Consider the following 14299-nt stretch of genomic DNA (forward strand, 5'->3'; position numbering starts at 1 on the left):
GGCGGCCTATGAAAGAATTACTACTTTCAATAAGTACACTTAAACGGCTAATTGGGAATAGAAAAACTGTAAAAAGCCCTCTGAGAAAGCCCCCCTCTAACCTTTGATAGTAAGCTTTTCTGTAGTCTGCCTGTTGATGTATTTTCCGTTTGAACTGTGCACAACATGAAGAGACGGAACACTGGCGGCTTGTCACAATGCCCCCCGATGACATCACAATAGCGCTGCTGCCTAGAAAACAAGCTGCGCAGAAGAAGTTGTTCTTTGGGTGGGAGGGTGGGCTAGTGGAAGGAGGGGGCAATCTCTTTTTTTCCCGGGTGGTAGGGGGATGACAGGAGAAGGGAAGCGGGTGGTGAGAAAGGTACAGAGGGCAGGGTTTGGGGGCTGGGAAGGAAAGGGAAAAGATTAGGGTTTGGGGATGATGAAAGGGCTTTCTACGGGTAAGGATGGCAAAGGGTGGCAGTGACGGAAAGTCAGGCAACCTGTCCTGTCCGTCTTTTTGTATCGTGAATTGGAAAGACTGCAAGGGGGAGGGGAGTTGCTTGCGCCCTAAAGGAGGAGTTATTCAGATTCATTGCAGTGGGCGGCGGCTGCAAAACGCACCATTCTTCTTGTTTTGGCTCTGCAAAGCAGCCTTTTCAAGGGTTGGCTTGGGTGACAAAATGTCTTGTGTAGGCGTGGGTTTGTCTCCCTCTCGCTCTCTCTCCCTAAGATGTGTCCGGCATAGGCCAGGGTGCCACTCGAGGCCCAAACCAATTCTGGTTATCGCTTCTCGGCCTTTTGGCTAAGATCAAGTGTAGTATCTGTTCTTATCAGTTTAATATCTGATACGTCCCCTATCTGGGGACCATATATTAAATGGATTTTTAGAACAGGGAGATGGAAAAAGAGCTTGCTCTGTCCACTCCACGCATTGACCTGGTATTGCAGTACCTCCAGGAACGGTGCACCCCTTCTTAACCCAGTTTCCAAAAGCAGAACTCAATTCACCTGATTCATATTAGCCCGATTTAATGAATTGGAAGAAAGCATACGTCTTCATATGCACCTCAATTTGGCCCATTCACTTTTCACACTTCCTCCTTTTGTTTTTTATCTTTCACACTTTTGACTTTCTTTATTCATCCAAATAGCAAACTCATCACCACTCAACCTGACCAACTCGGCTATGTCCCCGTGCTGCAGTTCTCTGTCTTATCTAGATCATTTGCAATTGAATGGAATAGATCCCTTTTGGACAAAGTGGATTCACCTGCTGCTGCAGTGACCACAGGTGTGATAACATCTAGAATTGGCATCTGGTGCGATCTCTCCGCTTCCACTCCAAAGAAAGTTACCTGTTTATTCCTATCATGCATTGGTTTTTGGGGTTTTCTTTGAGTAATGATGATCTCTTTAGTAGTCTGTTGGCGCCCTCTCCTGGAGGAATAGTTTGCTTGCTCTTGGACATTCTAAAAGAGAGGTCATGATAGACATTGAGCTTCTGAGCTCAATTGGGGACAGTCATGGGTGATGAATGTTTGCAACCTACTGCGAAGCCTCATACCGCAATATAAGGAACGTCAAATACTAAGAAAGGGCGGCCTATGAAAGAATTACTACTTTCAATAAGTACACTTAAACGGCTAATTGGGAATAGAAAAACTGTAAAAAGCCCTCTGAGAAAGCCCCCCTCTAACCTTTGATAGTAAGCTTTTCTGTAGTCTGCCTGTTGATGTATTTTCCGTTTGAACTGTGCACAACATGAAGAGACGGAACACTGGCGGCTTGTCACAATGCCCCCCGATGACATCACAATAGCGCTGCTGCCTAGAAAACAAGCTGCGCAGAAGAAGTTGTTCTTTGGGTGGGAGGGTGGGCTAGTGGAAGGAGGGGGCAATCTCTTTTTTTCCCGGGTGGTAGGGGGATAACAGGAGAAGGGAAGCGGGTGGTGAGAAAGGTACAGAGGGCAGGGTTTGGGGGCTGGGAAGGAAAGGGAAAAGATTAGGGTTTGGGGATGATGAAAGGGCTTTCTACGGGTAAGGATGGCAAAGGGTGGCAGTGACGGAAAGTCAGGCAACCTGTCCTGTCCGTCTTTTTGTATCGTGAATTGGAAAGACTGCAAGGGGGAGGGGAGTTGCTTGCGCCCTAAAGGAGGAGTTATTCAGATTCATTGCAGTGGGCGGCGGCTGCAAAACGCACCATTCTTCTTGTTTTGGCTCTGCAAAGCAGCCTTTTCAAGGGTTGGCTTGGGTGACAAAATGTCTTGTGTAGGCGTGGGTTTGTCTCCCTCTCGCTCTCTCTCCCTAAGATGTGTCCGGCATAGGCCAGGGTGCCACTCGAGGCCCAAACCAATTCTGGTTATCGCTTCTCGGCCTTTTGGCTAAGATCAAGTGTAGTATCTGTTCTTATCAGTTTAATATCTGATACGTCCCCTATCTGGGGACCATATATTAAATGGATTTTTAGAACAGGGAGATGGAAAAAGAGCTTGCTCTGTCCACTCCACGCATTGACCTGGTATTGCAGTACCTCCAGGAACGGTGCACCCCTTCTTAACCCAGTTTCCAAAAGCAGAACTCAATTCACCTGATTCATATTAGCCCGATTTAATGAATTGGAAGAAAGCATACGTCTTCATATGCACCTCAATTTGGCCCATTCACTTTTCACACTTCCTCCTTTTGTTTTTTATCTTTCACACTTTTGACTTTCTTTATTCATCCAAATAGCAAACTCATCACCACTCAACCTGACCAACTCGGCTATGTCCCCGTGCTGCAGTTCTCTGTCTTATCTAGATCATTTGCAATTGAATGGAATAGATCCCTTTTGGACAAAGTGGATTCACCTGCTGCTGCAGTGACCACAGGTGTGATAACATCTAGAATTGGCATCTGGTGCGATCTCTCCGCTTCCACTCCAAAGAAAGTTACCTGTTTATTCCTATCATGCATTGGTTTTTGGGGTTTTCTTTGAGTAATGATGATCTCTTTAGTAGTCTGTTGGCGCCCTCTCCTGGAGGAATAGTTTGCTTGCTCTTGGACATTCTAAAAGAGAGGTCATGATAGACATTGAGCTTCTGAGCTCAATTGGGGACAGTCATGGGTGATGAATGTTTGCAACCTACTGCGAAGCCTCATACCGCAATATAAGGAACGTCAAATACTAAGAAAGGGCGGCCTATGAAAGAATTACTACTTTCAATAAGTACACTTAAACGGCTAATTGGGAATAGAAAAACTGTAAAAAGCCCTCTGAGAAAGCCCCCCTCTAACCTTTGATAGTAAGCTTTTCTGTAGTCTGCCTGTTGATGTATTTTCCGTTTGAACTGTGCACAACATGAAGAGACGGAACACTGGCGGCTTGTCACAATGCCCCCCGATGACATCACAATAGCGCTGCTGCCTAGAAAACAAGCTGCGCAGAAGAAGTTGTTCTTTGGGTGGGAGGGTGGGCTAGTGGAAGGAGGGGGCAATCTCTTTTTTTCCCGGGTGGTAGGGGGATGACAGGAGAAGGGAAGCGGGTGGTGAGAAAGGTACAGAGGGCAGGGTTTGGGGGCTGGGAAGGAAAGGGAAAAGATTAGGGTTTGGGGATGATGAAAGGGCTTTCTACGGGTAAGGATGGCAAAGGGTGGCAGTGACGGAAAGTCAGGCAACCTGTCCTGTCCGTCTTTTTGTATCGTGAATTGGAAAGACTGCAAGGGGGAGGGGAGTTGCTTGCGCCCTAAAGGAGGAGTTATTCAGATTCATTGCAGTGGGCGGCGGCTGCAAAACGCACCATTCTTCTTGTTTTGGCTCTGCAAAGCAGCCTTTTCAAGGGTTGGCTTGGGTGACAAAATGTCTTGTGTAGGCGTGGGTTTGTCTCCCTCTCGCTCTCTCTCCCTAAGATGTGTCCGGCATAGGCCAGGGTGCCACTCGAGGCCCAAACCAATTCTGGTTATCGCTTCTCGGCCTTTTGGCTAAGATCAAGTGTAGTATCTGTTCTTATCAGTTTAATATCTGATACGTCCCCTATCTGGGGACCATATATTAAATGGATTTTTAGAACAGGGAGATGGAAAAAGAGCTTGCTCTGTCCACTCCACGCATTGACCTGGTATTGCAGTACCTCCAGGAACGGTGCACCCCTTCTTAACCCAGTTTCCAAAAGCAGAACTCAATTCACCTGATTCATATTAGCCCGATTTAATGAATTGGAAGAAAGCATACGTCTTCATATGCACCTCAATTTGGCCCATTCACTTTTCACACTTCCTCCTTTTGTTTTTTATCTTTCACACTTTTGACTTTCTTTATTCATCCAAATAGCAAACTCATCACCACTCAACCTGACCAACTCGGCTATGTCCCCGTGCTGCAGTTCTCTGTCTTATCTAGATCATTTGCAATTGAATGGAATAGATCCCTTTTGGACAAAGTGGATTCACCTGCTGCTGCAGTGACCACAGGTGTGATAACATCTAGAATTGGCATCTGGTGCGATCTCTCCGCTTCCACTCCAAAGAAAGTTACCTGTTTATTCCTATCATGCATTGGTTTTTGGGGTTTTCTTTGAGTAATGATGATCTCTTTAGTAGTCTGTTGGCGCCCTCTCCTGGAGGAATAGTTTGCTTGCTCTTGGACATTCTAAAAGAGAGGTCATGATAGACATTGAGCTTCTGAGCTCAATTGGGGACAGTCATGGGTGATGAATGTTTGCAACCTACTGCGAAGCCTCATACCGCAATATAAGGAACGTCAAATACTAAGAAAGGGCGGCCTATGAAAGAATTACTACTTTCAATAAGTACACTTAAACGGCTAATTGGGAATAGAAAAACTGTAAAAAGCCCTCTGAGAAAGCCCCCCTCTAACCTTTGATAGTAAGCTTTTCTGTAGTCTGCCTGTTGATGTATTTTCCGTTTGAACTGTGCACAACATGAAGAGACGGAACACTGGCGGCTTGTCACAATGCCCCCCGATGACATCACAATAGCGCTGCTGCCTAGAAAACAAGCTGCGCAGAAGAAGTTGTTCTTTGGGTGGGAGGGTGGGCTAGTGGAAGGAGGGGGCAATCTCTTTTTTTCCCGGGTGGTAGGGGGATGACAGGAGAAGGGAAGCGGGTGGTGAGAAAGGTACAGAGGGCAGGGTTTGGGGGCTGGGAAGGAAAGGGAAAAGATTAGGGTTTGGGGATGATGAAAGGGCTTTCTACGGGTAAGGATGGCAAAGGGTGGCAGTGACGGAAAGTCAGGCAACCTGTCCTGTCCGTCTTTTTGTATCGTGAATTGGAAAGACTGCAAGGGGGAGGGGAGTTGCTTGCGCCCTAAAGGAGGAGTTATTCAGATTCATTGCAGTGGGCGGCGGCTGCAAAACGCACCATTCTTCTTGTTTTGGCTCTGCAAAGCAGCCTTTTCAAGGGTTGGCTTGGGTGACAAAATGTCTTGTGTAGGCGTGGGTTTGTCTCCCTCTCGCTCTCTCTCCCTAAGATGTGTCCGGCATAGGCCAGGGTGCCACTCGAGGCCCAAACCAATTCTGGTTATCGCTTCTCGGCCTTTTGGCTAAGATCAAGTGTAGTATCTGTTCTTATCAGTTTAATATCTGATACGTCCCCTATCTGGGGACCATATATTAAATGGATTTTTAGAACAGGGAGATGGAAAAAGAGCTTGCTCTGTCCACTCCACGCATTGACCTGGTATTGCAGTACCTCCAGGAACGGTGCACCCCTTCTTAACCCAGTTTCCAAAAGCAGAACTCAATTCACCTGATTCATATTAGCCCGATTTAATGAATTGGAAGAAAGCATACGTCTTCATATGCACCTCAATTTGGCCCATTCACTTTTCACACTTCCTCCTTTTGTTTTTTATCTTTCACACTTTTGACTTTCTTTATTCATCCAAATAGCAAACTCATCACCACTCAACCTGACCAACTCGGCTATGTCCCCGTGCTGCAGTTCTCTGTCTTATCTAGATCATTTGCAATTGAATGGAATAGATCCCTTTTGGACAAAGTGGATTCACCTGCTGCTGCAGTGACCACAGGTGTGATAACATCTAGAATTGGCATCTGGTGCGATCTCTCCGCTTCCACTCCAAAGAAAGTTACCTGTTTATTCCTATCATGCATTGGTTTTTGGGGTTTTCTTTGAGTAATGATGATCTCTTTAGTAGTCTGTTGGCGCCCTCTCCTGGAGGAATAGTTTGCTTGCTCTTGGACATTCTAAAAGAGAGGTCATGATAGACATTGAGCTTCTGAGCTCAATTGGGGACAGTCATGGGTGATGAATGTTTGCAACCTACTGCGAAGCCTCATACCGCAATATAAGGAACGTCAAATACTAAGAAAGGGCGGCCTATGAAAGAATTACTACTTTCAATAAGTACACTTAAACGGCTAATTGGGAATAGAAAAACTGTAAAAAGCCCTCTGAGAAAGCCCCCCTCTAACCTTTGATAGTAAGCTTTTCTGTAGTCTGCCTGTTGATGTATTTTCCGTTTGAACTGTGCACAACATGAAGAGACGGAACACTGGCGGCTTGTCACAATGCCCCCCGATGACATCACAATAGCGCTGCTGCCTAGAAAACAAGCTGCGCAGAAGAAGTTGTTCTTTGGGTGGGAGGGTGGGCTAGTGGAAGGAGGGGGCAATCTCTTTTTTTCCCGGGTGGTAGGGGGATGACAGGAGAAGGGAAGCGGGTGGTGAGAAAGGTACAGAGGGCAGGGTTTGGGGGCTGGGAAGGAAAGGGAAAAGATTAGGGTTTGGGGATGATGAAAGGGCTTTCTACGGGTAAGGATGGCAAAGGGTGGCAGTGACGGAAAGTCAGGCAACCTGTCCTGTCCGTCTTTTTGTATCGTGAATTGGAAAGACTGCAAGGGGGAGGGGAGTTGCTTGCGCCCTAAAGGAGGAGTTATTCAGATTCATTGCAGTGGGCGGCGGCTGCAAAACGCACCATTCTTCTTGTTTTGGCTCTGCAAAGCAGCCTTTTCAAGGGTTGGCTTGGGTGACAAAATGTCTTGTGTAGGCGTGGGTTTGTCTCCCTCTCGCTCTCTCTCCCTAAGATGTGTCCGGCATAGGCCAGGGTGCCACTCGAGGCCCAAACCAATTCTGGTTATCGCTTCTCGGCCTTTTGGCTAAGATCAAGTGTAGTATCTGTTCTTATCAGTTTAATATCTGATACGTCCCCTATCTGGGGACCATATATTAAATGGATTTTTAGAACAGGGAGATGGAAAAAGAGCTTGCTCTGTCCACTCCACGCATTGACCTGGTATTGCAGTACCTCCAGGAACGGTGCACCCCTTCTTAACCCAGTTTCCAAAAGCAGAACTCAATTCACCTGATTCATATTAGCCCGATTTAATGAATTGGAAGAAAGCATACGTCTTCATATGCACCTCAATTTGGCCCATTCACTTTTCACACTTCCTCCTTTTGTTTTTTATCTTTCACACTTTTGACTTTCTTTATTCATCCAAATAGCAAACTCATCACCACTCAACCTGACCAACTCGGCTATGTCCCCGTGCTGCAGTTCTCTGTCTTATCTAGATCATTTGCAATTGAATGGAATAGATCCCTTTTGGACAAAGTGGATTCACCTGCTGCTGCAGTGACCACAGGTGTGATAACATCTAGAATTGGCATCTGGTGCGATCTCTCCGCTTCCACTCCAAAGAAAGTTACCTGTTTATTCCTATCATGCATTGGTTTTTGGGGTTTTCTTTGAGTAATGATGATCTCTTTAGTAGTCTGTTGGCGCCCTCTCCTGGAGGAATAGTTTGCTTGCTCTTGGACATTCTAAAAGAGAGGTCATGATAGACATTGAGCTTCTGAGCTCAATTGGGGACAGTCATGGGTGATGAATGTTTGCAACCTACTGCGAAGCCTCATACCGCAATATAAGGAACGTCAAATACTAAGAAAGGGCGGCCTATGAAAGAATTACTACTTTCAATAAGTACACTTAAACGGCTAATTGGGAATAGAAAAACTGTAAAAAGCCCTCTGAGAAAGCCCCCCTCTAACCTTTGATAGTAAGCTTTTCTGTAGTCTGCCTGTTGATGTATTTTCCGTTTGAACTGTGCACAACATGAAGAGACGGAACACTGGCGGCTTGTCACAATGCCCCCCGATGACATCACAATAGCGCTGCTGCCTAGAAAACAAGCTGCGCAGAAGAAGTTGTTCTTTGGGTGGGAGGGTGGGCTAGTGGAAGGAGGGGGCAATCTCTTTTTTTCCCGGGTGGTAGGGGGATGACAGGAGAAGGGAAGCGGGTGGTGAGAAAGGTACAGAGGGCAGGGTTTGGGGGCTGGGAAGGAAAGGGAAAAGATTAGGGTTTGGGGATGATGAAAGGGCTTTCTACGGGTAAGGATGGCAAAGGGTGGCAGTGACGGAAAGTCAGGCAACCTGTCCTGTCCGTCTTTTTGTATCGTGAATTGGAAAGACTGCAAGGGGGAGGGGAGTTGCTTGCGCCCTAAAGGAGGAGTTATTCAGATTCATTGCAGTGGGCGGCGGCTGCAAAACGCACCATTCTTCTTGTTTTGGCTCTGCAAAGCAGCCTTTTCAAGGGTTGGCTTGGGTGACAAAATGTCTTGTGTAGGCGTGGGTTTGTCTCCCTCTCGCTCTCTCTCCCTAAGATGTGTCCGGCATAGGCCAGGGTGCCACTCGAGGCCCAAACCAATTCTGGTTATCGCTTCTCGGCCTTTTGGCTAAGATCAAGTGTAGTATCTGTTCTTATCAGTTTAATATCTGATACGTCCCCTATCTGGGGACCATATATTAAATGGATTTTTAGAACAGGGAGATGGAAAAAGAGCTTGCTCTGTCCACTCCACGCATTGACCTGGTATTGCAGTACCTCCAGGAACGGTGCACCCCTTCTTAACCCAGTTTCCAAAAGCAGAACTCAATTCACCTGATTCATATTAGCCCGATTTAATGAATTGGAAGAAAGCATACGTCTTCATATGCACCTCAATTTGGCCCATTCACTTTTCACACTTCCTCCTTTTGTTTTTTATCTTTCACACTTTTGACTTTCTTTATTCATCCAAATAGCAAACTCATCACCACTCAACCTGACCAACTCGGCTATGTCCCCGTGCTGCAGTTCTCTGTCTTATCTAGATCATTTGCAATTGAATGGAATAGATCCCTTTTGGACAAAGTGGATTCACCTGCTGCTGCAGTGACCACAGGTGTGATAACATCTAGAATTGGCATCTGGTGCGATCTCTCCGCTTCCACTCCAAAGAAAGTTACCTGTTTATTCCTATCATGCATTGGTTTTTGGGGTTTTCTTTGAGTAATGATGATCTCTTTAGTAGTCTGTTGGCGCCCTCTCCTGGAGGAATAGTTTGCTTGCTCTTGGACATTCTAAAAGAGAGGTCATGATAGACATTGAGCTTCTGAGCTCAATTGGGGACAGTCATGGGTGATGAATGTTTGCAACCTACTGCGAAGCCTCATACCGCAATATAAGGAACGTCAAATACTAAGAAAGGGCGGCCTATGAAAGAATTACTACTTTCAATAAGTACACTTAAACGGCTAATTGGGAATAGAAAAACTGTAAAAAGCCCTCTGAGAAAGCCCCCCTCTAACCTTTGATAGTAAGCTTTTCTGTAGTCTGCCTGTTGATGTATTTTCCGTTTGAACTGTGCACAACATGAAGAGACGGAACACTGGCGGCTTGTCACAATGCCCCCCGATGACATCACAATAGCGCTGCTGCCTAGAAAACAAGCTGCGCAGAAGAAGTTGTTCTTTGGGTGGGAGGGTGGGCTAGTGGAAGGAGGGGGCAATCTCTTTTTTTCCCGGGTGGTAGGGGGATGACAGGAGAAGGGAAGCGGGTGGTGAGAAAGGTACAGAGGGCAGGGTTTGGGGGCTGGGAAGGAAAGGGAAAAGATTAGGGTTTGGGGATGATGAAAGGGCTTTCTACGGGTAAGGATGGCAAAGGGTGGCAGTGACGGAAAGTCAGGCAACCTGTCCTGTCCGTCTTTTTGTATCGTGAATTGGAAAGACTGCAAGGGGGAGGGGAGTTGCTTGCGCCCTAAAGGAGGAGTTATTCAGATTCATTGCAGTGGGCGGCGGCTGCAAAACGCACCATTCTTCTTGTTTTGGCTCTGCAAAGCAGCCTTTTCAAGGGTTGGCTTGGGTGACAAAATGTCTTGTGTAGGCGTGGGTTTGTCTCCCTCTCGCTCTCTCTCCCTAAGATGTGTCCGGCATAGGCCAGGGTGCCACTCGAGGCCCAAACCAATTCTGGTTATCGCTTCTCGGCCTTTTGGCTAAGATCAAGTGTAGTATCTGTTCTTATCAGTTTAATATCTGATACGTCCCCTATCTGGGGACCATATATTAAATGGATTTTTAGAACAGGGAGATGGAAAAAGAGCTTGCTCTGTCCACTCCACGCATTGACCTGGTATTGCAGTACCTCCAGGAACGGTGCACCCCTTCTTAACCCAGTTTCCAAAAGCAGAACTCAATTCACCTGATTCATATTAGCCCGATTTAATGAATTGGAAGAAAGCATACGTCTTCATATGCACCTCAATTTGGCCCATTCACTTTTCACACTTCCTCCTTTTGTTTTTTATCTTTCACACTTTTGACTTTCTTTATTCATCCAAATAGCAAACTCATCACCACTCAACCTGACCAACTCGGCTATGTCCCCGTGCTGCAGTTCTCTGTCTTATCTAGATCATTTGCAATTGAATGGAATAGATCCCTTTTGGACAAAGTGGATTCACCTGCTGCTGCAGTGACCACAGGTGTGATAACATCTAGAATTGGCATCTGGTGCGATCTCTCCGCTTCCACTCCAAAGAAAGTTACCTGTTTATTCCTATCATGCATTGGTTTTTGGGGTTTTCTTTGAGTAATGATGATCTCTTTAGTAGTCTGTTGGCGCCCTCTCCTGGAGGAATAGTTTGCTTGCTCTTGGACATTCTAAAAGAGAGGTCATGATAGACATTGAGCTTCTGAGCTCAATTGGGGACAGTCATGGGTGATGAATGTTTGCAACCTACTGCGAAGCCTCATACCGCAATATAAGGAACGTCAAATACTAAGAAAGGGCGGCCTATGAAAGAATTACTACTTTCAATAAGTACACTTAAACGGCTAATTGGGAATAGAAAAACTGTAAAAAGCCCTCTGAGAAAGCCCCCCTCTAACCTTTGATAGTAAGCTTTTCTGTAGTCTGCCTGTTGATGTATTTTCCGTTTGAACTGTGCACAACATGAAGAGACGGAACACTGGCGGCTTGTCACAATGCCCCCCGATGACATCACAATAGCGCTGCTGCCTAGAAAACAAGCTGCGCAGAAGAAGTTGTTCTTTGGGTGGGAGGGTGGGCTAGTGGAAGGAGGGGGCAATCTCTTTTTTTCCCGGGTGGTAGGGGGATGACAGGAGAAGGGAAGCGGGTGGTGAGAAAGGTACAGAGGGCAGGGTTTGGGGGCTGGGAAGGAAAGGGAAAAGATTAGGGTTTGGGGATGATGAAAGGGCTTTCTACGGGTAAGGATGGCAAAGGGTGGCAGTGACGGAAAGTCAGGCAACCTGTCCTGTCCGTCTTTTTGTATCGTGAATTGGAAAGACTGCAAGGGGGAGGGGAGTTGCTTGCGCCCTAAAGGAGGAGTTATTCAGATTCATTGCAGTGGGCGGCGGCTGCAAAACGCACCATTCTTCTTGTTTTGGCTCTGCAAAGCAGCCTTTTCAAGGGTTGGCTTGGGTGACAAAATGTCTTGTGTAGGCGTGGGTTTGTCTCCCTCTCGCTCTCTCTCCCTAAGATGTGTCCGGCATAGGCCAGGGTGCCACTCGAGGCCCAAACCAATTCTGGTTATCGCTTCTCGGCCTTTTGGCTAAGATCAAGTGTAGTATCTGTTCTTATCAGTTTAATATCTGATACGTCCCCTATCTGGGGACCATATATTAAATGGATTTTTAGAACAGGGAGATGGAAAAAGAGCTTGCTCTGTCCACTCCACGCATTGACCTGGTATTGCAGTACCTCCAGGAACGGTGCACCCCTTCTTAACCCAGTTTCCAAAAGCAGAACTCAATTCACCTGATTCATATTAGCCCGATTTAATGAATTGGAAGAAAGCATACGTCTTCATATGCACCTCAATTTGGCCCATTCACTTTTCACACTTCCTCCTTTTGTTTTTTATCTTTCACACTTTTGACTTTCTTTATTCATCCAAATAGCAAACTCATCACCACTCAACCTGACCAACTCGGCTATGTCCCCGTGCTGCAGTTCTCTGTCTTATCTAGATCATTTGCAATTGAATGGAATAGATCCCTTTTGGACAAAGTGGATTCACCTGCTGCTGCAGTGACCACAGGTGTGATAACATCTAGAATTGGCATCTGGTGCGATCTCTCCGCTTCCACTCCAAAGAAAGTTACCTGTTTATTCCTATCATGCATTGGTTTTTGGGGTTTTCTTTGAGTAATGATGATCTCTTTAGTAGTCTGTTGGCGCCCTCTCCTGGAGGAATAGTTTGCTTGCTCTTGGACATTCTAAAAGAGAGGTCATGATAGACATTGAGCTTCTGAGCTCAATTGGGGACAGTCATGGGTGATGAATGTTTGCAACCTACTGCGAAGCCTCATACCGCAATATAAGGAACGTCAAATACTAAGAAAGGGCGGCCTATGAAAGAATTACTACTTTCAATAAGTACACTTAAACGGCTAATTGGGAATAGAAAAACTGTAAAAAGCCCTCTGAGAAAGCCCCCCTCTAACCTTTGATAGTAAGCTTTTCTGTAGTCTGCCTGTTGATGTATTTTCCGTTTGAACTGTGCACAACATGAAGAGACGGAACACTGGCGGCTTGTCACAATGCCCCCCGATGACATCACAATAGCGCTGCTGCCTAGAAAACAAGCTGCGCAGAAGAAGTTGTTCTTTGGGTGGGAGGGTGGGCTAGTGGAAGGAGGGGGCAATCTCTTTTTTTCCCGGGTGGTAGGGGGATGACAGGAGAAGGGAAGCGGGTGGTGAGAAAGGTACAGAGGGCAGGGTTTGGGGGCTGGGAAGGAAAGGGAAAAGATTAGGGTTTGGGGATGATGAAAGGGCTTTCTACGGGTAAGGATGGCAAAGGGTGGCAGTGACGGAAAGTCAGGCAACCTGTCCTGTCCGTCTTTTTGTATCGTGAATTGGAAAGACTGCAAGGGGGAGGGGAGTTGCTTGCGCCCTAAAGGAGGAGTTATTCAGATTCATTGCAGTGGGCGGCGGCTGCAAAACGCACCATTCTTCTTGTTTTGGCTCTGCAAAGCAGCCTTTTCAAGGGTTGGCTTGGGTGACAAAATGTCTTGTGTAGGCGTGGGTTTGTCTCCCTCTCGCTCTCTCTCCCTAAGATGTGTCCGGCATAGGCCAGGGTGCCACTCGAGGCCCAAACCAATTCTGGTTATCGCTTCTCGGCCTTTTGGCTAAGATCAAGTGTAGTATCTGTTCTTATCAGTTTAATATCTGATACGTCCCCTATCTGGGGACCATATATTAAATGGATTTTTAGAACAGGGAGATGGAAAAAGAGCTTGCTCTGTCCACTCCACGCATTGACCTGGTATTGCAGTACCTCCAGGAACGGTGCACCCCTTCTTAACCCAGTTTCCAAAAGCAGAACTCAATTCACCTGATTCATATTAGCCCGATTTAATGAATTGGAAGAAAGCATACGTCTTCATATGCACCTCAATTTGGCCCATTCACTTTTCACACTTCCTCCTTTTGTTTTTTATCTTTCACACTTTTGACTTTCTTTATTCATCCAAATAGCAAACTCATCACCACTCAACCTGACCAACTCGGCTATGTCCCCGTGCTGCAGTTCTCTGTCTTATCTAGATCATTTGCAATTGAATGGAATAGATCCCTTTTGGACAAAGTGGATTCACCTGCTGCTGCAGTGACCACAGGTGTGATAACATCTAGAATTGGCATCTGGTGCGATCTCTCCGCTTCCACTCCAAAGAAAGTTACCTGTTTATTCCTATCATGCATTGGTTTTTGGGGTTTTCTTTGAGTAATGATGATCTCTTTAGTAGTCTGTTGGCGCCCTCTCCTGGAGGAATAGTTTGCTTGCTCTTGGACATTCTAAAAGAGATGTCATGATAGACATTGAGCTTCTGAGCTCAATTGGGGACAGTCATGGGTGATGAATGTTTGCAACCTACTGCGAAGCCTCATACCGCAATATAAGGAACGTCAAATACTAAGAAAGGGCGGCCTATGAAAGAATTACTACTTTCAATAAGTACACTTAAACGGCTAATTGGGAATAGAAAAACTGTAAAAAGCCCTCTGAGAAAGCCCCCCTC

General features: G+C 46.3%; 9 non-coding genes across 9 annotated transcripts; all 9 read left to right on the top strand.

Annotated features, from left to right (window-relative positions):
* Positions 1 to 764: 764 nt before the first annotated feature.
* LOC142280695 (U2 spliceosomal RNA) lies at positions 765 to 955 on the top strand. Its single transcript, XR_012742900.1, has one exon. It is a non-coding gene; the product is annotated as a U2 spliceosomal RNA (small nuclear RNA).
* A 1387-nt stretch (positions 956 to 2342) lies between these two features.
* LOC142280706 (U2 spliceosomal RNA) lies at positions 2343 to 2533 on the top strand. The gene has a single exon (XR_012742911.1). It is a non-coding gene; the product is annotated as a U2 spliceosomal RNA (small nuclear RNA).
* Positions 2534 to 3920: 1387 nt separating this feature from the next.
* LOC142280713 (U2 spliceosomal RNA) lies at positions 3921 to 4111 on the top strand. Its single transcript, XR_012742917.1, has one exon. It is a non-coding gene; the product is annotated as a U2 spliceosomal RNA (small nuclear RNA).
* A 1387-nt stretch (positions 4112 to 5498) lies between these two features.
* On the top strand, positions 5499 to 5689 carry LOC142280714 (U2 spliceosomal RNA). The gene has a single exon (XR_012742918.1). It is a non-coding gene; the product is annotated as a U2 spliceosomal RNA (small nuclear RNA).
* A 1387-nt stretch (positions 5690 to 7076) lies between these two features.
* Positions 7077 to 7267, top strand: LOC142280715 (U2 spliceosomal RNA). Its single transcript, XR_012742919.1, has one exon. It is a non-coding gene; the product is annotated as a U2 spliceosomal RNA (small nuclear RNA).
* Positions 7268 to 8654: 1387 nt separating this feature from the next.
* On the top strand, positions 8655 to 8845 carry LOC142280696 (U2 spliceosomal RNA). Its single transcript, XR_012742901.1, has one exon. It is a non-coding gene; the product is annotated as a U2 spliceosomal RNA (small nuclear RNA).
* A 1387-nt stretch (positions 8846 to 10232) lies between these two features.
* On the top strand, positions 10233 to 10423 carry LOC142280697 (U2 spliceosomal RNA). The gene has a single exon (XR_012742902.1). It is a non-coding gene; the product is annotated as a U2 spliceosomal RNA (small nuclear RNA).
* Positions 10424 to 11810: 1387 nt separating this feature from the next.
* Positions 11811 to 12001, top strand: LOC142280698 (U2 spliceosomal RNA). The gene has a single exon (XR_012742903.1). It is a non-coding gene; the product is annotated as a U2 spliceosomal RNA (small nuclear RNA).
* A 1387-nt stretch (positions 12002 to 13388) lies between these two features.
* LOC142280699 (U2 spliceosomal RNA) lies at positions 13389 to 13579 on the top strand. The gene has a single exon (XR_012742904.1). It is a non-coding gene; the product is annotated as a U2 spliceosomal RNA (small nuclear RNA).
* The last annotated feature ends 720 nt before the right edge of the window (positions 13580 to 14299 follow it).

The sequence above is a fragment of the Anomaloglossus baeobatrachus genome, unplaced genomic scaffold, assembly GCF_048569485.1.
Source record: "Anomaloglossus baeobatrachus isolate aAnoBae1 unplaced genomic scaffold, aAnoBae1.hap1 Scaffold_4619, whole genome shotgun sequence".
Lineage (NCBI taxonomy): Eukaryota > Metazoa > Chordata > Amphibia > Anura > Aromobatidae > Anomaloglossus > Anomaloglossus baeobatrachus.